General features: G+C 40.8%; 1 protein-coding gene and 1 long non-coding RNA gene across 2 annotated transcripts in view; one reads left to right on the top strand and one right to left on the bottom strand.

Moving 5' to 3' along the window:
* NDNF (neuron derived neurotrophic factor) overlaps positions 1-12848 on the bottom strand; it is a 40893-nt gene extending 28045 nt beyond the window's left edge. The window contains exon 1 of the mRNA XM_072625266.1: positions 12724-12848. The gene's annotated coding sequence lies outside the window, so the exon portion shown is untranslated. The remainder of the gene's footprint in view (positions 1-12723) is intronic.
* Positions 11296-24776, top strand: LOC140514849 (uncharacterized). The gene is made up of 2 exons (XR_011970747.1): positions 11296-11813; positions 22410-24776. It is a non-coding gene; the product is annotated as an uncharacterized lncRNA (long non-coding RNA).
* Positions 24777-25259: the final 483 nt, after the last annotated feature.

The raw sequence follows: 25259 nt of genomic DNA, 5'->3' as shown, positions 1-25259 counted from the left end.
GTTTTCCCCCACTTCACTGTCAGCTCCTTCAGGACAGGAACTATCTTATACCTTTCCTTGTATTCTGGGAACTTCACACAGTGCCAGGCACATAGTAGACACTTGACTGACTCAGAGAGAGTAGTAAAATATGGCCTCTGGGATTTCTCCCACTTCTAGATCTAAGATCTTGTTATTTAAAAAAACAACAATAAATTTTAAACATTGTCATGATGATACTACTTTTAGGTCTGCTTTGCACAACTGTATGCAATTTTTTTTGGGGGGGGGGTTTCAATTACTTAGATACATTGTCCATTCCAAGTGCATAAGGAAAGACTTCACATAACATTCATTTTTTTTATCATAAGTCTGACATCTAGCTGCCTTATACATCTGACCTTCAAAAACTGGAATAATAGGAAGACTCATTTTTCATATAATATCTCATTCAGAGAGCTTTCCAATGTCACTCTTGGCAAGAAACAAAGTATTCTAGTCGAATGTTTTTTACAACTTTATTTCAAATCTCCTCTATTATTATCTTACAGGTAAATGCTTGAACTCAGGCCCAATTTAATGAAACTATTGCTGGGAAAAGGTGCTTTTTTTTATTATGAACTATAAAAAATACCAGTACACTAATTATTAAGGAAGGGAAAGGGGCATTATAAAAAAACACATTTAATGACCCCATTGATTCTACTTCTTTATACAGAGATCAAAGATTACATAAAACTGGATGAGTTTGAATAATGTAAGGCCCTAAATACTGTCTCAGAATTTGAGAGAGCATTACCATGTCCAATGACCAAAAGTCCAATCACTGAAATGCCAATTTTTCTCAGCTGCAGAAATGAAAACATGAAAGTTGCAGCTGAACTCCATAGAGATGAGCACTAGCACCAGACATCATGGAGTGTGCATTTCAGAGTTGAGATTGCCCATGCATCTTTAAACTGCCGTTTCTAATACACTAAAACAATAAGAATCAGTTGGTCCAAAGATTAAGAGATTAAGGAGGCTGACACGGATTGTACCCAGAAGAGATTTCTGAATATATTTGAAGACTAGTCATATTTTTGGAATTTAAGTACATGGCACTGTTTTTCACAAACTGCAAGTAGATATTTGTCATGGTTCTTTTTGAAAGCTGAGGGCCATAGGTAGGAAAGAAAGATACACACAGCGACAAGTAAATTGCAAAGCTGGAAACGCCATCAACAAAGAGAGAATTCTGACTAGAAGGGATGTTGAGGGACTGTTAGCTACGATGGAGGTTGTAATGGGCTTAGAGGGCCATAGCTCCCCTGACATTCACTCCAACAATTATTTAAAAGCATTCCAGATGACAAAAAAATCAACATAGCAAAAAGAAGTAACAGTAAATTCTCCCATGCAGTGTAGAAGTGCAGAAGAAAATGGTCAGAAGCCTGTGGGCACTTTAAGTGAGGATGTGCATGTATGTGCTCTGGGGGGGAGGGAGGGAGTGGAAGGTGTGAAGTCATCTTAGTCTCTGATAAATGAGGCCTGAAGTTTGTGCGCATTGTGAACGGGGGATGAGTGGTGGAGGTAAAGCCAACCCACTCTCAGGTAAATGGGGCCTGAAGTCAGATGGATTGGAGCCCAAGCCTCATGGAACTGTAGAAAGATTTGGAACCAGGCCTAAGGACATCACTGGGGAGTGATATGGAGCCAGACAATACATGGGGGTGGAGGTTATAAGAGCTCTGAAAGTTGGGATGTTGTTGGAGGTGCAGAAAGAGACAGAGCTAAGCCAACATGTACCATAGGGCCACCAGGAGGCCCTTGATTTGCATGATCTTCAACATCCAGCCATAGTTTATGAAGGTCACAACAGAAGATGGTACCTACTCTGAGTCCTTGGTACCTCCAGTTAAGTAATGCATGAGAGAAAAGAGTCAGAGATAAGGCCAAAGCCAACATCCATGCTGGGCCACCAGGAAATGAAGGCAGAAGTCAAGGGTTTTAGAAGAGGCTAGAGCTTGATTCAAGCCACTCCCATCACAACTGTAGTGCCAGCAGCATCTATATTGCAGAAGGAATAGGACCTATCTACTGCATCCAAGAGTGCAAGGGAGAGAAGAGTTTGGTACTGGAACAATTTCCATAACAGGAACTGATATTAAAAATATGGAAGCTCAGCAATGGTCTATAAGAACACTAAAAGGTCTACCCAGAAGAAAATCATTTTACAGTAAGTCCAAGTAGATCTTTAGAAAAAGAGAATGGCATGGCCATAAAGATTCCAAGAGCACATGGGAGAAAGAAGAGAGAGAAAATGAAATTAGACTACTTAAGCCAAAAAAAAAAAAAAATGAAGGTAATAAATAGTTTAGAACATAAGATAGAAAACTTTGCCCATCTAGCAAATTCTACGAAAAACAGAAAATAGAATGAAATAGTTATAATTAAGTGATTCAGTGGGACAAAAATCAATACTATAGCAGAGGAAGGAAGGGACTGAGCATTTATACAGCAACTCCTAGGGACCAAGCACTATGCTAAGCTTTTTTAAATATTATCTCATCTGTTCTCACAACAACCCTGAGAGGTAGGTGCTATTAATATACCATTTTACAGATGAGAAAACTGAGCAGACAGAGGCTAAGTGACATGTTTCCAGGATCACACATTTAGTGTATCTGAGGCTAGATTTGAACTTGAGTTTTCCAGATTCCAGATCCAGCGTTCTATACATTGTGTCTCTATACAGCTGTTTCTCATACTGTCACACTGAAAAATTAGAAAGGGTAAAGTGTCTACTGCCAAATACAACTGACCTAGAAAAGAAGACAAGAAGAGATCTATTATAGACTTTCTGATAGCTATGCTTGGCGCTGGTAACATCAAAGAGAAAAACGGAAAAGCGAAGTCCCAGACCTCTCGAAATTTATTATACTCTACTAAGAGGCAAAAAAAATTAAAATAAACAGATAAATGAAAATCTTTTATTGAATCTCTCACTTGTAACATTCTCTAACACTCTCATGCTAACAAGGGAATCAGAAAAGGCATTCCACAGGAACTGGTATACGAAGTAAACCTCAAAGGAAGCTTGGGATTTGATGATTTGGAAGCAAGGAGAAACTGCTTCTCAAGCACATAGCATAGCCTGTGTAAAAGTGTGGCAACTGGAAGAGGAACCCCATTTGTAAAGGGCGTATTGACAACTCAACCATGAGAAGTTTAGGATTAAATTTTTTCTTTCTGATGTCACCAAAGGCAAAACGTCTCAATCTTTGGAGCAGATTCCTTCCTGTTCTGAGCAATAGCCAAAACTCTCAATGTATCCCTTCCTCCAAAGTAAGACTGCTTTTAACACAGTATCAAATGCCAAGATAAAAAATGAGAATTCAAACTAATCATCTATGTTTTGTCCAAAAAATGCCTAGCATCTAGATATCTGGAAACATCTGGATGGCTTTTTTTTTTCACACAGAGGCTTAATGTGATCATATATGTGACCTATATTTCATCTCTCTGAAAAAAGTCAGTTCCAAAAGAAGCTCTGAGTGAACTGTCTCAGCACAAGGAAACTCATTGTGCAATAAATCTCAGGACAGGCTTATTTTCCCTTAGAAACATTTATAATTGGTCTGACTTAATTTTTTTTCCCTGTTCTTCCCCTGTTCCTCATAAGCCCAGAACTCAACTTTTATCAGTTGGGAATCTAGCCTCAATGACAAAATCATCACCACTTTTGTAAATCAATATTCCCATCTGCAAACAGCTCAGGGACCTTAGCTCAGAATTAGTTACGAAAGAAAGTTGACTTGAGTTGTGGAGTTGTCCGTGAAGTTATTGGGTTCACAAAGACCCACGCATAGAGAACAATACAAAATGCAGGAATCCAAATGAATTGTTTAGAGCTAGCTTTTTTTAATCCTAAAACCACAGTCCTAGAATTTTACTCATGTGATTGTTTTGTTTTGTTTTTAAATGTCGTGATGCTCCATCCTTGGGAGCTTATGCAAAAATCAGAGATTCCGTTGACATGGTACAGTCATTGAAAAAATAAGGCTCTTTCTTGGATTGAACTTTTCAGAATACAGATGCAGGGAAACATGAATCAGTTGCAGCTTTAAAAATCAGATTTCTGAAAGAATCCCCCTCACTTGCATTTGTAAAATCTCATTCCTGAGCTTGTCCACAGATTCTGAGAATTTTAAAGTGTTCTCCACAATAACTGGATTTAGAGTTGGCCACAAACTGGAAGCTGCTTGAGGAGAGAACTATCTCCCTTTTGAGGACGTAATATAGTACTTGGCTGGCACATCCTGATAATATTTAAAAATGCTTAGCACAGTGTTTGGTTCCCTAGAAGTTGCTGTATAAATGCCCAGTCCTTTCCTTCCCCTGTTATAGTACTGATTTTTGACCAATTGAATCATTTAATTATGTCTATTCCATTCCATTTTCTGTTTTTCATAGAGTTTACCAGTTGGGCAAAGTTTTCCGTCTTATCTCATGAAAATGATCGTTGATGGATTGAAAGAGAGGATGCAAATGTCGCTGACCCTTTTTTACAGATGGAGTAACTGAGCCTGAGAGATTAAAATGAGGTGGACTGACGTCAAGTCAAAAGCTTTTTTCACCACACAGAGCTGTCTCTCCTTGGGATGCTTTACACCAATAAATAGACAAGACCCTTGTATAAGTTATACAATAGGTAAAATTTGTCCTGGAGTTCCCTTTTCACAGTCATTCTGGCCCTGCTGGGTGCCCTAGGCTGCTTCAATGCAAGTCCTAAGGAGAGATTGCTTATGCAGTGTTAATTAAGGAAGCCAGACATTCCTTTACAAGGGATAAGCCTTTTGCTCCACAATTAGAGATAAGGCACAAAATGGAGACACCCCTGGGAGACCTAACACAGGGACTTAGATGCACATTAAGAAGTAGCTGACGAGAGGGTATAAAGGGCAGAGAGCTGGTTTTGATAAAAGGAGAGGGAGCATACGGCCTCTGAAGGGGATGGGAGGGAATTTGATAGCATGGTGCTGGGTGGGGAAAGCCTCTTCAGAGGGGAGCCTAGGGATACCAAAGACAAGTATCTCCTGCTTCATTATTTTGCCCAGGTCTTGTCATCATCCCAGATTTTTTATAAGCAGGGCTATACTCTTAGCAAGCTACCAACGAGTCCTCCTTTCCATTTGCATTTGCAAAGTAAACTCCTAAGATTTGACAAATTTTTATCAACCCAACAGAATGAAATTCTAAAGGGGATGGGGGATGGGCTGCATTTCAGGCACCAATGATTAAGTGGGAGAAGAGAATTTGAGGGGCCTCTCAAATTCCACCCCCTTGGATCAGCCTCAAGTCCAGTGAAAATGTTATTGTTAACAACTTTTTAGTCCTTTGCTAAGCACTCCTCTGAATAACGTTAAGTACAAAAAAATAAATAAATAAAGTAAAATATATAAGATTACAAAGGAAACCAATTATTTTGAAATAAATATCTACATTGTTTTTCCTTCCCAGTCTACAGACCATTCCTTCCACCCAAAGTCAGTGAATCCTAAGGAAAAAAAAACTTTTATCTTAAATGTTAATTATATACAATGGAACTCTATATCCAGCTATAAACTATTGTTTATAATTAACACATTATATTTCATTGGCATGTCCCTTGAACAGATTTTTGAAGGGCATCTGTACATTCCTCATTTGGGACAGGGCCCAGGTAGGAGGAAAGGTATGAAGGAGAAGAGAGAGAACGAGTATTCATTAAGCTCCTACTATGGGCCAAGCAATGTGCTCAATGGGTTAAATCATTGCTCCCCCTTTCTCCCATTACCAAGGATGTTTTGGCTTGGTTACTGAGTCTGACCTTCGTCAGTCATTGTATCTGAAAACAATTATCTCCCCCATTATCAGATCTATTTATACCTCAAATAATTTGATTTGAAAAACATCTGATCATAAAATCAGTGTAGGAAACGTTGTACACACCATAAAACTCTATATAAATGTCCACTCTTATAATCACTAAAGGAATGAACAGACATTAATTTAGCATATAAAATCTGAACATTGATTAAGTCCTATTGACATGTGGACAATATAGAGATGTGATATATATTTGCACATATATACACATATGCATAATACCTCTTAGAATACAAATATATATATATATATATATATAGTTGAACACATGATTGACTTGGGACATTGTAACATGTGACATAGGATCATAAATCTATAGCTAGAAGGTATCTAAAAGGTCATTTGGTCTAACCCCTCCCATTTCACAGATGAAGAAACTGAGTCATGAAAAGTCTAAGTGACATATCTGAGGCTACACAGATAAGAAGTATCAGAACTAGGACTTGAACCAATATCCTCAGATTCCATTCAATTACTCAAGCAGATCCCATTGCTATGAGCACTTATATATCCATGTGTCAAAATACCAGGGCGATTTTATCTTTTCAAGAGTATGCAATCAAATCATTAAAATGGGCCTAAATGTAATTTTATTACCACTTTGGTGTAGGAGAGGAAGGTACAAAATTCTATAACGCTATCAACTTAACTGGAAAATAATTTTGAAAGCAGAATGAAGAGCATAATGTGGTAGCACCGCCTAGCAGGGACAGATTCTGAGCAAGGCAGGGGAACAACCACAGCCTATTACGCAGTCTCATGAACTGTGTCTTCACCTTGAACCCAATACTATCATTACCAGTATCTATAATGGATAGAGAGATCCTAAACCTATCAATTCCCTTGTATTTTCATTCACCTCCTTGCTCTTATAGATACGTTTCTGACTCATGACTAGATTCACTCCTCCACCCACATTTTGTATCCTCCACTAAATGCTGCTCGTTGGATCTGTTCATTTTTAATCCCAGGTCATTTGTCAACATGGGAAAAAAGTCTCCAAATCTCCCACTGATTCATGTGGTGATGATTTCCAAAGAGCAGAGAGCTCTTCTCCTCTAGCTCTCTAATGCCAAGGGCCAAGTTGACTCCTCAGTGTGTCTTTTTATACTTTTTTCTCAGAAGCATAAAAATTGCTTTAAAAGACGTTTATTTGAAGTAATTATGAAAACCATATTTGTAATGCTCCCTTTCTTTTATGACCTCTTTAGAGAACAGAAGATTATGGCAGATGTGTTCTTTGGCAACAACTGGCAGAGGTGAATGAACACTAGACTCAATTTCCTCTTAAACAAAAAAGGACAAAACCAAAGAGGAAAAGTTGCACTTTTCTTTCAGCCCTCATCTGCTCAGATCTTACTTTTGCTGATATAAGCACTAGAAAAAAAAATATTTGAACCATGCAACAATGCTCCTCTTCTAACTTAGAAGGAAAGTGTCCTGAAAAATTAAGTTACGATTTATCAGCTTCTAAGTTGCCTTTTGCCAAAATTTCTCCCAAATGCCATGGTGCCCCATCATTAAAGAATCTTTCTGTTTGTTCTCCTATTTGTAAACATGCAGAATATAAACACAAACCAAAGGCAGCAAATTATTTGATTTTTCAAGAGATTTCCAAGGACTTCAGATGCTTTTCTATAGGTATTCTGCTATCTATTTTCTTGCTTTAAGAAAAGATTAATTTCGGGAAATGAAAATGATGGTTTGGACTACGAAAAACACATCACAAAATCCCTCTCATACCCAGCACTGACCACAGAAATATTTGTTTTAATTAAAAGAAAATTAAGAAGTTTAATCCAATCTTTATTTACGAAATAATTAAAAAGAAACCAGAAATGGTTCAGGAAAAGACTGAAGGACTGCTCAAACAGATCACACTTGTTGGTGATATAATGCTGAAAGACTTACATAGAACCCCAAATGAAATGTGGATTAAGAGGGACATTATCTACTTTGTAACAGAACGCAATGCCCAGCTGTTCTTTGCTTAAAATTGCCTCTTCATCAATGAAATCTATACACATTCTCCCCTACTGAAAAATTGTACTGCCTGTCTTTTATCCGATCTTCAGGTTTTCTGCTTTTAATATTTTAAGATGTTAAAACAAGCTGTGGGTTTTGTTTGGCAAAATTAAAACATATATTCCCTCCATCATGTTTTGCAGATGTCATCTGGAACAAATTCCTCTGTGATTTCTAGACTAGAGCTCCGGTAAATTATTTTGTTCACACTAAGAGGAAGGAAAGAAAAAAGGCAGTTGTATCTTCTTTGGACTATACATTTGGGAACTAATGCCCAATGGATGCTTCGACTGCTCCTGGCACTGAAATGACTGGATTGCATTGCAGCAGATGCTAGGTAAGCTACCAGAGGCCTAAGTGTACCCAGGGCAGTCTTCGTTAACTTGAAATGGAACTGAATTCATGGATCTCATCCCACAAACTGTTGCAGTCACTCCAAAATTATAAGAACATTTGTACTCTCCTGTGATTCGAGGCATAAGATGCATCCATTACTTTTAAAAGAAAAGGTGGGAGGGGCTTGGTGTTTTCCCATTATTGGCAATTAACATAAGGAATCTTGGCCATCACTCTGTTTGATAATACTGTGTAGTGATAAAGTAGAAGTCACTTTGAAAAACTGGTAGAGTCCAAAATCTATTTGAAAAAAAAAAATCTTATTGAACGAATTGCTTAGTTATAGGAGATGGAGAGTAGAAAGGTGAATATTAGTTTTCAAAGTAAAGAGTTTTGTACAGCCTGTAGAGATTTCATTTAATTATAATCCATGGTGACCTCTGCTTCTTCTAAAAAGAAAAAAGATTATAGGCTCTGAGATGAAGAAAAAAATAGATTAAGGAAACAACCCAACACATTCCAAAATAAGTCTTCCAGGCCCTGCCCCAAGTCCATATAAATTGTTGAGGTGATAATATTCCTCAATTCTGACACAGTATTGGCCAATAACACTCACTCTTCTCTTCTTCCTAGCAGCTAGCAGATGGCAATCCACTTCTGGCAAAGTTCACACTTTCACCTGCTGCCAGGGAGGGTGCCTGCTGCTTACAAGAAAACTTGACAAGGGGGAAGGGAAGATGTTGGAGCTCCTAATAGTGCAAGGCCCACATCTTGTCCCCTGATACCCCCTAGTGAGTTCTCAAGGAAAACTACTGAGAGACTTAACCTCAAATTCATCTATACTCTAGCATGGGAGTGTATGATGGAGTTCCAGCGCCCTTCTGAAAATTGTGAATTCACCCACAACTCTGTTATAGTCAGAGTTTTCCTCTCACGTATTCTGAATCCTCTTTCTCTGGACATTGTGAATCAATGACACTCACCATATATAAGGAAGGAGGGAGAGAGGGAGAGACAGAGAGGGAAAGAGAAAGAGAGAGAGAGTTGTTTAAAGATTTAGCTCTCTAGACATGAAACTGTTAATGAAGTAAATCTCTGAACATATGGAAGAGGAGAATTCCACCCTATACCCTCCCTCCTTCAAACATTACTTGATTAAAGTTTTAAAAATAGCACTACCCCCCCCCCCACTCTCCTCCATTCTTCTCCCCTTTACTCCTTCCCCTCCCCTCCCAACACACAAAAGGAATCTGGGCAAGAAAGGAACTAAAAGCTGGATCACCAGGTTCCTCAATCAGCTGATGAAGTTCCATCACTAGCCTTAGAATGACTGACCCACTGTGGCTCTCCAGAAAGTTACATTTGCCTATAACAATAAACTACCCAGCTTTGGGAAAGCACCATACTTTCCCACATGAATGTTAAATAGGTCCAGGGCAAATAAACTGAGGGATTCCCGCCCGCCCCCCCCAACCTTCTAAGAGCAAAAGAGCTTCTTCAGTTATATATTTTGTTACTGTCTTAAGAGATAAAAGCTATATCTGCAAGTGATTAAAAGATGTTTTCTATTCATGGCCTTATTTCTGCTGAAATAAAGGCATGTTTTAAACCACATAATTCTATGCAATTTGGGCCCATTACAGCATTCTAGCTTCTTCTTTTTTTAATGATAGTTACTAATTAAAACAGAGTGTTATTGCAATGCTTAGCCTCATGCTTTGACTTCCAGGTTTAGTGAATAAAAAGACCTTACTTAAAATGAAAACAATATCCTAGACCAGGCTGTATGGAAATTGTTATGTTTAGAGAGTGTGGTGCAGATTAAGGACAGACATTGAAGTTAGGCTCACAGAGGGTGAGAGCCAAGAGATTATATTGACTTTTCCCCCCTTTCTATGGATATAAAAAGCATTTTTTGAGAAAAATATGAATTAGGATTCGTTTGTCTAGCTGCTGAGTCACTTATGATTAATTACTCCACTCTCTTGCCTCCCAAAAGCTAGGAAAAAAACACTACTGGTGGTTAAGTCAAGGGACATTTTAACATAATTCCAAATATATTTAGATTAAAAATGGGAATTGGGACCCAATTAATTATGTTACCCAGTTTTTAAATGTTGAGGAGAGAGACTGAGGCAAATGGGCGCAGTCTACAAGAGAGCAAGCAAAACCCGGAAATTGTATGGATTTTTCACTTTGGTAAAATGATATTTTTCCCCCTGGAGGTTGATTAATTTCATATGTAAGATAGGTGTCAAAAAGTAATACCTTCCTGGTATTTTCACAGAATTCACATGGAAAAGTTTGCAGCAAACCGATCGACTGAATATAAAATGTAGCTCCCTTTCAAGGTTAAGTCTCATTATCCTTTTAACAAACACGAATCAGTAATAAATGTTGGAGGTCCTCATATCTACATTTTCTCGGTGGCTTTCTCTTTCTCATACGTCTCAGTCTCCTGTCCCTGTCTCTCTGTGAGTTTCTCTTTCCTACCCTCCTCCTTCCAGCCTTGTTAAGCGCACCCGGGATCAGTATTTAACTCGCAAGCAGGCAAGGAGGCCTTTCTTCTCAGAGAAACCTCTCAGGCTTTTTCTGAGGCGCTGGGTGGGAGAAGAAGAAGGAACGGAGGTCAAGGGACTGACAAGGAGGGAGGAGAGGAAGAGAAGGACGAGGAAAATAACTGAAAAGTGCTGCTGTGTTTGGGAAGGAAAGCTTCAGAAGAGACTAGAGGGAAGAAAGAGTTTCCTGTGACGTCGGGCAAGCCGAAGGAGAGAATTAAAGCCCTCCAGGAGCCCTACGAAGTTCTCTGGGGGTACTGAGAAAAGAAAGGCAGACTAGGCAAGCTATCCCCGGAGGTCTGTTGCCGAGATGGTGCCTGGGCGCCCCCTGGTCAGAGGAGGAGGAGGAGGAGGAGGACAGGAGGGGAGGAGCAGAGCGCCGGGGCAGCCCTTCAGTGGGGGTGCTGGGGGAGGCCGGAGGCTGTCTGATTCCTTGGTATCTCTTTGGCATCCTCCGTTTTCTCCTCCTACTCCCGAGGGAGGGGGAGGGCGGATGCAGAGGGACACACTTTCATACCCAGTTTCGGGAGAAAAAGCAATTGCAGCCTTCCGCCCAGAGCGTCTAGTTGTTGAGTTTCTCCAGGAGCTTTGCTGGACTCTGAGGTGCTGAATAAGAGGAGACTGGGATCCCCGGGGACCCAAAAACATAAAAGATAGCGAGAGACAGAGCGGGGTCAATGGGGAGAAAGAAGAGGCAGAAGCAGGAATCTGACTACCTAAACGCCCTACTACGCGAGCTGACATCTCCTTCCCTTCAGGGTCCTATAACCGGGTGGCGGAGTCTTCTGTCAGCCTCTGCTCTGCGCCCCTACCCTGTCGCTCTGCCCCTGCCTGTTCGGGCAATAGGTAAAGGAGGAGTCCAAACCGGCACATAGATTTCGTTTGCTGCCCTCCCCTCCTCTCCCCTTGATCCCGTCATCCTGCAATTCCTGCCAGCGTACCTGTCCTGTATAGACTGGCCGCAGAAGGAAGGGTCGTGAGCAGCAAGGCGGGGTCTCCTCAAAGGTACTGCCTTAGACACCTAGAGAAGCCCCTCCCCTCCCCTCTCCCTCATCTCACCCCTCCCCTCCTGAGGTATATCATTGTGTGGCACATACCAGTGCCAAACTTCTACCGCAAACAGCTAGTAATTGTGTGACCCTAAAGAAGGAACTGTCCCTGATCTAAGGTCCCTTGCAGCTCTAAACCTATGACCTTTTCCTACCTCACCGCAAGGTAAATTTGAACCCTGCCCCGCCAACGTCTCCATCACTTGGGGGGCGAGGGAAAGAAGGGTGCAAGCTCCTGGAGAAAAGGGACGGTCTGGTTGGTATCTTTACAGCCTTCCACGCAGGACGCCTTTAATCAGCGTGAGTTCTTTCATTTGGTAAGACAGTAAGCCAGCCTAGACAGGGGAAGGGAAGTGGCGTCCGGGGCAACCCACCCTCTGCCCTTTGCAGCAGGGACCAGCACCCTCCCTTGTCCTTAGAGTCCCTGAGGGACTTCCTTTCCTTCTCCGAACTCGGTTCCGGGTTCCCAATCTTCCCAGGTTCATCCTCAGGAGATTCCGCCTGGCAGAGAACAAAACCCAGACCCACCCCCAGCCCTGCTTATAGCTCGGTGACTTCTCCCACCTAAGGGCTACCTTCTGCCTTCTACTGCACCTTGAATGCCCAAATCACCCTCCTCCTTTCCTCAGCTTCTCTTTAGGCCCAGCCAAGGAAGGGGGTGTGGACCCCACACGCACCAACTCCACGCTAGTAGTTCACTTTTCTGACCCCCACCACCCATAGGACCCAAAGACACCCCTTGACCCAAACTGTTGAGGGACTTGTCAGGAGGGAAGGAAGGAGTCTGTACGTCTGGTCCGACTGTCAGTCAGTGTTTTACGGGCTTCAGTGTGGATGCGGCTGGCTTCCCTCCGGTTCGTACTTACCTCTCAATGTCTAATTTGGGGAGGGAGTTTGTCCTGAGACCAAAGGAAACAAATTTCTCTCCAAGTAAGGTGCTTCTTTGCGAACTAGTGCAGGTTATTTCGATGAGTCCGAGAGGACCAACTCCAGTGGCCAGGTAGACCCCCAGGGTCCAGCTGAGGCTCTGGTAGGAGCAGCAGCCTCCCCAGAAGCAGCGTCCCAACTTTGCTGAGGACGCGGCAAACTTCCACCGCCTGTGGGCCGGGGCTCCCGGATGGCCCCAGGAGGGAGGATGCGGCTCCTGCAGTCTCCGCGGCTGCTGCTGGCTTCCCAGACGAAGGTCCTGGGCAGCTGCGGGTCCCTTTACATGTCTCGGGGGGCCCCTGCGGAGCGTCGGGCTGAAGCTCTAGGCTGGATGGGGGCTGAAGTGGATGGATCAGAGCCTGCGAGGCAGCGGGATGGGCAAGCGGCAGGCGGCTGCTGTTTGCAGCGAGGGCTGCTGTTTGCAGCCGGCGCTGCTAATCCCACCCGGGCACCCAAAGCTCCAGGGAGCGAGGAGGGAGCGAGCCAGAGAGGGGCTGCGGAACCCGCGGGAGGAGCCCGGGGCAGCCCAGGGAGCTGCGGAGGAGGCAGAGGGAGCGGCGGCAGCGGCGGCGGCACCAGCCTGGGCTCCCGCGCCTCCCGGCAGATGCTCGTGACCGGACCGTGCAGACTCCCAAACACCGACACACGCGGGGTCCGCAGCACACAGTTCTGGGGCCAGTTGGGCTCCCGACCGTCTGATGCCCTGATGCGCCAGCCGATGTGGGACTCTCCCTATCCTCTCCTCTTTCCCCTCCTCTTCCCCTGGGCTGCTCAGTGCGGAGCGCGAGTGTGTGCGCTCCTAGTGTCACTCACTAGTGAAGCTCAGAGACGCCCTCCCTCCCCCTCCTCTGCCTGGGCCGCCCTCCACCCCCCCCCCCCCCCAAGCTGTCCCTCCTGCTGGCCGAGAGCGCGCGCGCACTTTCTCTCTCTCTCTCTCTCTCTCTCTCTCTCTCTCTCTCTCTCTCTCTCTCTCTCTCTCTCTCTCTCTCTCTCTCTCTCTCTCTCCTGTCTCTTTCTCTATTTCTGTCTCTGCCTCTCTTGTCTTGCCTCTGCCTCTCCGACCCTGTCTCTCTCAGAATAGTGACATAGTACACCCAACCTCTGATTCTGTGATGTTTCCAACATACCCAGCAAGAGCTCCAGCTTATCCCTTCTTTAACCCCCAGATCTCTACTTAAGACATCAAAAGTGAATGTGTGTGTGTGCGTCTGTATGTGTGTGTGTGTGTGTGTGTGTGTGTGTGAGAGAGAGAGAGAGAGAGAGAGAGAGAGAGAGAGAGAGAGAGAGAGAGAGAGAGAGAGAGAGAGAGAAAGAGAGAGAGAGAGCTGCAGTTAGTTGATTCAGGAGTGGGGAGAATGGGAATCATTTCAAAGCTCGGAATAAGAGACAAATACTGAAAAAGAGATGAACAGAAACGAAGAAAAGAAGTAGAGAGATCAACAAAGATAGAAATCGAGAGGAAGAACTGCAGCAATGGAGCCAGAAACAGGAAGAGACACAGAGAACCAGAGAAAGATGGGAGGACTCAACCAACAGTTAGTTGTAGGAATAAGAAAATAGTACCCTGGGCCAAACCAGACAAGCACAGTAGAGTGTGAGGAGATTCTGAGAGCAGATCAGAGGTTACCTAAGGCTCCAGGCTGGGGCACTGCTTTAAAAAAAAGTGCCTCATTTTTTTAGGGTGAAGGGAATGGAGGGTTTAAGCATTTATCTCTTGCCTAAATATATGCTGGGGTAAGCTAGACACAATGGTAAATATTTTAGGAACATTATTGGATCCTCACAATAACTCTTTGAGGTAGGTACTTTTATTATTTTGATTTTACGGATGAAGAAATGGAGGCAGAGGTTAAGTAACTTGCCTAGGGTCACATAGCTAGTCAGTGTCTGAGGCCAGATTTGAACTCAAGTCTTCCTGAGTCTATTGAGGTCCAGTAATCTGCCCAATGTATGGTCTAGTTGCCTGTCTCCCCCTCTCTGTCTCTCCACTAGCTGAGATTCCATTCTATTCATAATGCTAGGACTTGTTCCTGAACATGGAGCTTTTCAACCTTGAAAGTGGAATGTTGAAAGTAAAGGAGATAAAAACTTTCAGTTTGTCTCTACTACATCATCAGCATGTCCTTTGTGACTTCATGCCTTGTCAAGGGAAGAATTCCAGTGTGGGGCCTCCAGATGGCTTTCTATTCTAACTCCAGGCTGGAACAACTTGTGCACCTTACTTTACATAGTCACCACATTTGTATTTGTCAAATATTTGTAAGGGTCACAGAATTTTTACAGGTGGTAAGGACCACCAAGAACTGTTCTGGTACATTAAAAGGAGCACTGGATTAAGAATGAGGAAATCTGGGGTCTGTTCCCAGCTTTCTCCCTTGAGAGCAACCTTGGAGATAGTATGTCTCCTCTGTGAAGAGGATGTTGGCTTTTAAAAGTCTTTCAGCTCTTATAACTTCACAATCTACAGTCCTTCCTGTACTTCTTTTGATTCCTTTAATTACTCTGAGATAAGAGATGCAGCTTAGATTCATCCCTATGTTTAATGGATGAAGAAAGCTGAGGCTCAGAAAGTCACACCAGCCAGTCTGGAACAATTCCAATCCAGGTCTTTTGACTCCCAAGCCTAAAAGCAATGCAGAGTTTTTATCAGATCTAGAACTAGAACCATTAGTAGAGTTCTAAAGACAACCTGAGGTATATACATTTGCAAATCAAATAACCTTTCCACTTTATAAATTAGAGCTCAATTTTAAAAAAAAATTAATGTTCTATCAGTTTACACCTTTCAAAAATTAGGTTGTTAGTAAGATTTGTAAGCTTAGTGGTTATATGTAATTGAATATTTATACTATATATAAATTTTTCAATGTAATATAAGAGATTAGGTCTTCAAAATTATATATATGATCCTAATCAAACCACTTATTTCCTTTAGACACTTAGTTTCCTAATCTGTAAACTTCAGAAGTTGAACTGGGTGGTCTCTAAGTCTTTTTGCAGCTGTGTGGTGTTGTGGAACAGTAATGGGAATTCTTAATAGAATGACTTATTTGATAAAACAATTTTGCTTTTACTGTATACAGTGTTCTTTGGTACTGCTCACTTCACTCTTCATCATTTTATTCAAGTTTTTCCATGCCTTTTTAAGATCACTGAGCTCATCATTTCTTATAGCACAGCAGCGTTCTGTCACAATCACGTAACACAACTTGTTCAGCCATTCCCCAATGGATGCGCATCCCTGAAATTTTCAGTTCTTTGCCACCACAAAGAGAGCTGCTACAAACATTTTAGAAATATAAGTTCTTTTCCTCTTACCCTAATCATCTTTGGAAATAGATCCAGTAGTGGTATCGCTGGGTCAAAGGTAGCTTAATAACTCTTTGGGCATAATTCCAGATCGTTCTCCAAAATGGTTGAATCAGTTCACAATTCCATGAAAATGTTTGTTGTATTCTATAAATTAAAAAATAAAATAAATAAATGTGTGGAGAGAGAAAGAGTAAGGGGTTTAAAATCATAAGGCCTGTGTTAATATCCAGCTTGATATTAACTGCTGGGAACTTTGATTTTTAGTGATCTGTAAGATTAAACTAGAACTGGAGAATTCCAGAAACTTTCACCATGCTTTGTATGCTATGATCCTTGAAGGTTCCAATTGCCCCACTCCCTTGTATACCTTTAAAAAATAAAAGCAAGTCATAGGATCACTGATCCAGGCTGGAAGGGACCTTAGAGTTTACCTAATCTCAGTCCTTTGTTTTGTTTTGTTTTCTTATAAGTGAAAACTTTTTAACAACTTTTATTTTTTCAGAAGAAGAAACTGAAGGCCAATAACTTGACCAAGGTCACACTGGCATGTCAGTAGCAGAGACAGGAGCATGGCCCAGGTCTTCTGACTCCAAAGTGGCCCCTCTTCAACTTTCCCTAGAGCACTTTGATTTTCTCCTGAGTAACAGGACTTAATGGAAAGAGCCTGGGATTAAGATTGAGAAGACCTGGTTGTCAGTCTCTTACTACCTATAGATACTAATCAAATCAAAACCCCTCTGAGTCTCAAGAGCCTCATCGGTCAATGAGTGGGATGATCTCCAAGGCACATTTTACCTCTGATATCCTATAATCAATATCTGCAATTGCACTCTATTTGGTACTTTACCTGGTGATACGTTAGGACATATAGATGGCACTGAGGCTAAAGTACTGGACCTGGAGCCAGGATCTGAGTTTAAATCCAGTCTCAGACACATACTGACTGTGTGACCTTGGGGAAGTCACTTATCCCTGTTTGCCTCAGTTTCCTCATCTGTAAAATGAGCTAGAGAAGGAAAAGGCAAACCACTCCATTATCTTTGCTAAAGAAAATAAAAAATGGGGTCGCAAAGGGTTGAACACAACTGAAAAAGACTAAACAACTTAGTTATGTTATCAACACCCTTCCATTATAAACTCCTTAAGGGCAGGAACCATCTTGTTTTTCTTCTTTATTTCTCTGGAGATAAGGACATCATGGGTGCTTAATATATGTTGGTTGAATTGAATTGAGTTGACATAGAAGAAATAAAGCCAGAATTTTGTGATTTGGCTGGATCTAGGGATCAAGTTTAGGTGATACTGGCATCTAGATTTCACTGAGCCAAAGAATAATGGAGTCACTCTCCCTCCCTCCTTTCCTTCCTTCTGTCCTTCTTTCTTTCCTTCCCTCCTTCCCTCCTTCCTTCCTTTCCTCCTTCCTTTCTTCCTGCCCATCTTCCTTCCCTCCTTTTAGGACTATAGAACAGTTTTTAACCAACATATATTCTCTGGTAACTTCCTATAGCTACACCCTAAGATTATATTTAAGCTTACACATACACCCACTAGTTACTCTAATTATTTTTTGCCCACAAGCACACCCTCAAGTGGAATTCAGCTTCTCTAGGGCAGAAGTTATTTTTTTCTTTGACTTTACATCTTGCAATCTTAGCACAGTGACTGCATCCAATAGGCTGTTAATATTTATGTAATTAAGTTAACCAGGACCAATCATTAGCCACTTATATTGGAAGTCAGGGAGGTGAGGGAAAGTAGTCAGTTTAACAAGTTTGAATCTACCATTTTTTTTTAGTGGAAATCTTAAAGTAAATGAATTTAGTCAAACTATTCTACAGTTTAATAGTTCTGGCTTCCAAAACAAAAGAAAGTCAATCAACTCAGATGCCACACTTTTACCAATTTATCAAGACCCCAAAAAAGACATTATGATTTCATATAGGTCTTTAGAAGTTTAGTGCTGGAACCTCAGAAACTATTGAAGCATTGATTCCAGTTTCACAATTTTTAAAAAAAATTTGAAACATGTTGACACAATCTAAGCAATCTCCCCACAACCCTATGTTAATTAAAAAGCCCAAAATATGTCCTGCAGAGAGCAATGAGGTGAGCTATAAAACCCTAAGCTATGAGGATTTTTTCCTGAACATGAAAGCTTAGGAAAAACATAAAGAAATGAGTCCCCACATTTGGGCAAATTATTTTTCCTTTTCCTTCACTGACAAGTTTCTACTGGCTTAGAGAAAGGTATGACTATTAAAATGATTGTCTATTGCCTATCCTCCATAGATTCTTTTTTTTCAATTTTTTTAATTTTATTTTTATTTTTTTCCTCCATAGATTCTTAAGAAGTAGGGATGACATGGATTATTCTGAGATGACTCCAGTGTCATCTCTCCCAGAGACAAGGAACTGGACAGAATTGTGTTTCAAAGACTTCCTTCCTTGAAGACAAGAACTATTTTAAAGTTCTGTATTTTTTACCCCCAGGTCTTGATTTCACTTTAAAATCATTCAAACAATAAATACTCAATGAGTTACATTGAACAACTTGCACATACTTCTCCAGCTCCCTTTAGGCCCCAAGTATAAAGTTAGTTCCTCAAGGGCAGGGATTGCTTTATGTTTGTCTTTATATATCCAGACATCACAAACACTATGTCTGGCACATAGTAGGATCTTAATAAATCCTTAGGGAATTCGCCATCCATTTAAATCTGTTGATTTTTTTAAAGCATTTTTCTAATTGAATTGAGAAAAGACTTTTCTTGATACATGCCACCATTATTTTCAGCTACCAATTCTGCGAGTGGTTTTATCAAGTTCTAGCCATTATAACACTACACTGAACTGGATTAGATAGATGTGAACTAAGACATATCTTTGCTTTTAAACATTGTGTTCAGATGGTGAGGAAAAAGACAGTGTGTTAGTATTTACTTCACAGTGACAACTCTGATTATATCATAAAAGCAGATCAAAGACAAATTGCTTTACTGTAAAATCCCAAATCTGCATGCATAGGGTAATGAGAAACAGGGGCCCTTCTGCTTTCCAAGCACAACTGCTCAGCTCTCATTATGTCTGTGGAGAAAAAGAAGAATCACATTATTTTGGGTCATTTAAAAAGGTTAAGCTATTTTCTGGATAATAAATTGTGATGGAAACGTTGAAATGATTTGGGAGAATTCATGCCCAATGAAATCGTCTCTTGTGAGTGGGTGATTATTTAATGTATTAGAGGTGAGAGGGTATGTTTCTATGTTTTTCCCTCCTATTTGGCAAACATTTATTAAGCACTTACTGTGTACAAGGGAATATGCTAAACACTTGAAGGTGGGAACAAGGGCAGGATCTGTGATTTTGTTAGCATAGGGAACTCCTTCAACTATGTCAGGGGATGCCTTCTTTGCAACTTGGATTCTTGGATATAAAAATGAACACAAACAAAATCAGCAGCCTTCATTCTCCAGGGTAATATTCCACTGTGCTGTAGAAATAGAGAATCCATATGTAAGTAAACATGATATAATTTAGGGGAAAGAGAGCATTAGTAGTTGGAGAAATCAGGGAATGTTTCACGGAGCAAATGGCATCTGAGGTGAATTGTGAAGGAGAGTAAAGACAAGGAAGGAGAGAATGGATTCTAATTACAGAGTCAGTGCCAAACTGGAAGGTGGAATGACAGATTCTATTCCAGGATTGTTCAGCTGGAATTTGGAACAATAGTTCATGAAGAGTGGGGTGAGCTGGAACACCCTATAGAATTGTGAAAGTCCTCAAACACCACAGTGAGGAATTGGCATTTTAACCTGGAGAGCACAGTGTCACTGAATATTTTCTGAGATTGTGTGGGCTTTATTTTTTAAACAAATACAACTTGAGGCTTCTTTATCCTTATTAATTCTTATTTTTAAAAATTTGTTCATCTGTAATAGAAGCCAAGAAAAGAGATTTATTCAAAGTGCCTTTTTATTTTTCTTCCTTTCATCTTCCTAATTTCTTTATTTGCAACTCTTTACATTTCTTTTAAGTCTATATGTAGTTACTAATGTTATTAGTAAGAGACAGTATGGTATAATAGACAGAGGGCTGGACTTGAAATCAAGTAGACTTGGATTTAAATCTTGCCTCAAATACTTCCCAAATATGAGACACCATACAAATCACTTAACCTCTCTGGGCCTTGGTTTACTCACCTGTAAAATGACAGATTGGACTCAATAACCTCTAGCTGGATTTCTAGCTCTAAATCTATAGTCCTTTATTATCTTATGTAATACCTATCTTTCATTCAGAAACTTTTATTTTGCCATCCCTATTAAAAGCTATGGGAACTCTAGGTGCACGAAACTAGAAATTGGAAAATTTTACTTCTCAACTTAGAAGAGGAGAAAAACATAATGGATATGGAGAAAAAAACTGAATCTTGGTGTCATGTTATGTAACTGAAGGACTAATAAAGAAACATTCACTGAATAGTCTAGAGCCCCCTCCCCGCCAAAATGTCATCTAGGTAAATCTGTCAGGACCTGGAAAATCCATTCAGATTTTGAAGCAGGAGGTCATTTAAAAGACCTTAATCTGAACAGAAAATCCCACTCATTTATAATGAGGTGTATCCCAGGAAGCATTTTCAGAGTTGCTCTTTCTGCTGGGAACTGGCTTAGCACTTGAATAACTATTCATTTGACTCAGCTCCGAAGAGCACAAGCATTGTGAAAATGATTACGTGATCCCCTTTTGAGTACTGAGCCAATGGAACCGATGAATCAGTGGACCCTTAAAAGAGAGACAGAGATCTGCCACTCCCTCTATTGCTTATACTATTCTGATCAATGAAGGGATAGAGGCCACTCTTTCCCTACTCTGCATCTAAATGAACACTTCACTAGGTGAGCGTGGGTCTGGGCCTGGGCCCTGGCTGTTTTTTTCTATTTTGTGTTTTTTTCCTGCGTAAATGATTGAACATCAGCTTTAAGATGAATGTGTCAAGTGTCAGAGGTGATCTTGCAAATCTGAGAGGTCTGAAAGTCCATTGGATCCATGGGGTAGAATTGACTGGTAGAAATGGATGTTTCTCCAGCATAAAAGACAACCACCAACAGAGGGAGCCCAATCTCAAGGCCTATTTTGTCAGACCTCTACATTGTAGAAGACAATGTAGCTTCAGGGTGAAATGTAAAATGACTAATTAATTAGCTGTCCGACAAACTAGCTTATATATGGTAATGATTTCAGTATCAACCAGATAAGGAATGTAACCATTCCTACAGGTTATTTTAAGATTGTCTGAATGAATTGTTTTTATCTTTTTTGTGTACAAAATAAATACCTGTCCAATACCTGATTCATATTATGTATTAATATGAATTATTTTTTGTTTTTCCCATTTTGGAAAAAGCCTAAAAATAAGCCAAAACCTGTCACTTAAATAATTTTCCACGGAATGCTGAGATGGAAGATGTGACAAGCCAAAAAGTGTAAGAAAAGGATACTTAGTACCTCCCATTACAGGCTAGTTCCCCCCGGTCTAAATCCAGTCCACACTATGTGCATACATGTAGAACAGAAGGTCCTGGGAGGAAGAGCTAGTAGAGTCAGTGTGCTATCTCCCCTTGGGCCTGGCAGTGATTCACTCATCTGTTCACTCATTCAACACAATTATAGAGCACCTACTGTGTGCATATCACTGTTTAGTGCTGATTATTTGTAGATAATATGATGTCTGATCAAGGTCAAGGTCATATATATTGAGGAACTTCGCAAAATCATGAAAAATTGGGGGGAGGCAGAGTGCAGAAAGACAAAATGTCATTGACCAATATCTTCCTTGGTCCAGGTCATGCATATAAAGGAACCTTGAAGAATCTAAGTTGAAAGAGTATTCAAGGCCACCTAGTCCCACATACCCCTGGAAAGAATCCCTTCCAAAAATCCCTTCCAAAAAATACTTAAAGATGGTCAGTAAGAGTGGGACCTTCTACTTCCCAAGAAGGAAAATTGAATTGAATATAACTGTTGTTTCACAGTCTCATCCTATTGACTCTTCATGGCAGGTCACCTCCTCTTCTGGACCTCAGTTTTCCTAATGGTAAAATAAGAGGTTTGAACTTAATTTCTCTTAAGGTTATTTCTAGTTCTAAATGTTATTTTATGGTCCTATGAGTTAAACTAAGCAGAATCCAGGAGCACTTCTGACCTCTGATAACACCTAGAGTCCAAAACAGAAGAAACCATTTGCTCTTTTCATCATTATATTGTCACCAAGAATATATGTTAATTATGCTTCTATTTGTACATTCTTTTCCAGGAAAGCCAATCCAACAGCCCTAGTGATTGCAATCTGGGAATTCATAATCTAAAGACCATGAAACAGACTATACAATATTCAGGATAGGCGTTGAAATGATGAAGCATTAAATAAATGCTTACATGTATAAAAAATGAACATATATTTTGTCTCTGTCTGAGAAATATAACATGTGGATATGTATGCTATGCATATGTGAATATGCAACAAGCATCAGGCCAAACCTTCATGCTCGAAGTGAGTGGGAAAAGATCAGGGACAGGAAGAAAAAGAGTTGCCCAAGGAGCCACAGAAGAAACTGTAGTGTGAAGAAAATCCAATGAAGATTTAATCAGTCGCAGAATATGGACTCTCAGGCTTCTAAGAAGGCTCAGAGGCTATGGGGTCCAAGATTTCCCTGAAAAGGAACGTCCTTACAACATTCTGAATAAACAGCCATCCAGCCTTGACTTGAAGATCTCCAAGAATGAAGAGCTTACTATGTTAGGAAGTAGTCCATATTAATCCTGAACAGTGTTAATACCCAGGAAATTAACTATTCCTTTGACTAAGCATAAATCTTCCCACTGCAATTTCTTTGAATTATTCCTAGTTCTACCCTTGGAGCCAAACAGAAAAGTCTATTTGTCTTCGAAGTGACAGCCCATCAAATACTTGAAGATAGATGCCATATCCTTCAGCAATCAACCTGTCATCCAGCATTTATTAAGTACTTACTATGTGCCAGTCAATGTGCTAAGTTCTAGTAATACAAACACAAGCCAAAAGTAAGTCGATTCCTGCCCTAAAAGGAGCTTCCATTCTAATGAGGAAAGACAACACATAGAAGAAAGTTGTAAAGGGGGTAGAGAATATTATTAAGGAAAGCAGTGATTAAGGGTGTGTCCACCATGTGCAAAGGTGTACAAGATTTTAATGTCATCTCCTAAATGAATGAAGAAAGTAAATAAGGCTGTTGTTGAAATTTATTCCAAAAAATGAGGGTAATGTGTGTGTTCGTCCTTCGTTGCCAAAGAAGACCACGCCATCAGAGAAATGATGACATGACTTGCACTTGACTTTGTCTTGAGTGAGGGAGGGTTGTGCAGGTCACCAGCCTCACTTCTCCTCCACAGCCATCTGAATCCAGTGACCAGATATTCATCAGGATGACTGGAGATGACCCAGTCATCTGGATCATTTGAGGCAATTGGGGTTAAGTGACTTGCCCAAGGTCACACAGCTAGTGAGTGTCAAGTATCTGAGGTGAAATCTGAACAGAGGTCCTTCTGATTCCTGCACTGGTGCTTTATCCACTGCACCACCTAACTTCCAGAGTAATGACTATTATTGCTAAGGAACCAAGACTGAACCACATCCCACTCTGCTGTAGTTGCTACTTTTGTACAAGTAGCATTTTCTCCATTGGTGGCCCAGGTATAATCTTCAGGAAAATAAAATCGATCATATTGTCTGCCTTAAAATAAAACACCCAGCTCTGCTAGGTGCCGTGAGACTACAAAGGAGTTCCTCAAGGAACTTACAATCTAATTAGGGCGAAGGGTGGAAGGCATGAAGGATAAGATGTGATGAATAAGTAATATAATCAAACGTCCAAGACCTATGACCATATAAAGGTATTATCAAGAAGTTGGGGAGTAAGCTAGAAATACATATCGAGAAGTTCCATATCTGTGCATTTATTTCCCAGAGACCTTGGGTTTCCAGTTGCTTTTCTCTTGGAAATATTTTCTACCAGTGTTTTCTTCACAGACTGGGAAAAAGAAGAATGAAAGAAAAAGCTGATGTCTGAATTTAATGTTGAGATCCTTCATGCCAACAGGCTGGAAATAGGGGAGAAGGCCTGTGGGTCACTATTCTACCCACAAGGGAAGGTAGAGAGTGAAATCATATTCATGGACTCAAAACAGACAATAGGCAACAGAAATAGAAAGAGAATGAATATGAAATAGTTGATCAGAGCAAAATTAACAACTGCCATCACTGTGACAGCAAGTGGAATCCAGTCCCCCTCCTTTGGCTTCCCTCCTGAATCTTTGGATTTTGTCACTGTCCCTTAGCTGTCTTCTCACTCTGTAAGTTTTCTCTGCCCCTTTGACCCCAATCTGCCATTGCTGAGTTTCTCCTGGAACCTCCAATTTGAGGAAGGGCCCAGACCAATCATCTCTCACTCTTTCTCCACCCTCTCCCCCAGCTTTTTAGCTCCTTTAATGCGTTGTGCAATGACCTCCCCTTCCCCCCATCCCTAGTTAGGATATAAGCTCCTTGAAGGAAAGGTTGTCCTTTTTCTCTTGTGCTCATATCCCCAGAACTTAGCAGAGTGACTGGCACATAATCGCATTTAATAAATGCATATTGACTTGACAACGCAATTGTTTTCTCCTCAGTTTCTTTAGAGCTTGTTGAGGAAGACCTCTCTATAGTTTTCTGTCTCATCTTTTTCCATTCCATCCAGTTCCCAGAATGATTGAAAAGAGGAGTGGAAGAAAAGGGTAGCTACTCCCAAGACACTAAGTTCCTGAAATTCGTTATTTGAAAACCTTGTTTTATTGTTTGCTTGGGTTTCCTAGGCTATCTGATTCATTGTCATAAATCATATAGCCATTAACACTAAATTACTGAATCCTGTGGGGTTTGGGGGTGGGGAGGATCATAACTGAGGGGATGAGTCCAGTCTATGGTAACTGACTTTCAACAAGTTGGAGAAGAAAAGGAGCTTGTATTTTTGGTAGTTTGGGATATATTCCAAATCATATCATATTATAACATAAAGTATAGCATAATATACCATATATCATATACACTGTCTTAATCATAACAAAATATATCCTAATGCCATGTCACATCACA

This window comes from Notamacropus eugenii, chromosome 7, assembly GCF_028372415.1.
Source record: "Notamacropus eugenii isolate mMacEug1 chromosome 7, mMacEug1.pri_v2, whole genome shotgun sequence".
NCBI classification, from domain to species: domain Eukaryota; kingdom Metazoa; phylum Chordata; class Mammalia; order Diprotodontia; family Macropodidae; genus Notamacropus; species Notamacropus eugenii.
Note: the sequence above shows the minus strand (reverse complement) of the source record. Positions and strands in the feature narration are given on the sequence as shown.